We start from the raw sequence: 1,840 nt of genomic DNA on the forward strand, positions 1-1,840 counted from the left end.
GTAAATACGAAGTGAAGGATTTTATTTAAATTTGAATTCACGAAGTTCTGGAATTTTTTAAAAATTCACTCCGCATACAGAGTAAATTCGAAGTTTGTTTTTTAGCAGATTTCGGAGTGGTCTGGACTTTAAGTCCACATTTACTCCAGATTTAATCAGTAAATTTTTTTCAGTCTAGTATTTAATTACTGTAGCTTCAGATAAGCTGCTGATTTTGCTGTGAAAATCAAATACTCGAGGAAAAATTCTTAATATTCGAGACCGAATACTTGAGAAAACAGCTGATTTAAAAAATATCAGAACTACTGTCATCTTTACAATAATATGACACTGTCTATATTAAGATCCTGGGTTGTCTCATAGCCGATACAGGAAATGACCCAATCAGGTCACTAATTTCTGATAAAAAACTGTCAAGGTTTCTGATTGACACCTTGATTTTGATATTTTTTAGATCAGCTGTCTTTTTTTTTAGCAACCGGTCTTAAAAATTAATAATTTCTCTTTAAGTACTTAATTTTCTCAGCACAAATCAGAAACTTATCGTCACTCAAGTAGTAGACAATTGAATAGTAGATTAAATCCGGAGTAAAAACGGAGCCGATGCCTCTTTATTTAATTCCCTGGCAGTAAAATTTATTCCAAACGGAAATTTTTTTTAATATTAAAACTTGAATTTTAAAAAATTCCAGATCAATCCGAATTTTTAAAAAAACTACAGAACTCCGGGAATTCAAATTTAAATCATGCGCATTCGCTTCAGATTTTTTAGTCATCAATAAAAATGAATTATTTTTAAATAGATCACTGCAATAATTTTTCCATTCAATTAAATTATATATTTATTATTAATGTAGACAACCGCAGAAAATAAATTTTAGTAAACAGTATCAAGAATTAATAATATTAAAAAAAATATTGAAGGCATTCAAATCAGCAAAAAAAATCCAGGCAACTGAAGCCTCCATAACATAATATATTTAAATAATTATTTCAGTTTTACTTTATAAATACACGCATCACTTGACGAAAATCTGTTAGTTTATTTATTTAAAATTTTATTATTTATTTCTCTAAGTTGTTTACAATTTTTTTTTTAAATCTACATTTTATTTATTTATTTATTAATAAACTTATTTATACTCATTAAAATTACTATTGTAAGTGAGTATGATTTATTATAACTCGCTAATTATTCATTACAATATTTTCAATCAGTGATTTGTGCTTGACACTATTTGCCTCATCATCATCATTATTATTAATTAATTATTATATATTTACAAAATTGGCAATTTCCATTTCCCGCCAAAAGTTACTTTTTTTAAATCTCATTACGCTCCACTGCAATTTATTATTTTAATTAATAATGAAAAGTTATTTTACTTAAATATTTAACTTTGTATCTGTATATTTACTTTTTTTTTTACTTTATAATCTACAGTTAATCTAGCCTAGCGAGATTATATTTAATTGTAACGATATCCCTAAAATCTTTGTCATATTTGGCTATTTCACACGACTTTATTTACTCATGTTATTTTATTTGTTGTTATTTTATTTATTTATCAGCAACACACTCAATAAATCTCTCATTCAACACACGCACGAGCGACTAAAAAAAGTCTTATGATAAATCTTTACTTATATTATTTCATTTCAACAGAAATATCACTCGCTTTTATTTTAAATTCTCATCTTTCGTATATTTTGTTTTATTTATTTATTGTTTATTAGTTTTTCTTCTACTGTGCGTTACCAATTTACGTTTAATCTCAATCCATATGAAGTTTACTCGTTACAGTTTAATCCGCGGCACCGTAAGTGAATTATGCGGATG

This window comes from Microplitis demolitor, chromosome 2 (assembly GCF_026212275.2).
Source record: "Microplitis demolitor isolate Queensland-Clemson2020A chromosome 2, iyMicDemo2.1a, whole genome shotgun sequence".
Classification (NCBI taxonomy): domain Eukaryota; kingdom Metazoa; phylum Arthropoda; class Insecta; order Hymenoptera; family Braconidae; genus Microplitis; species Microplitis demolitor.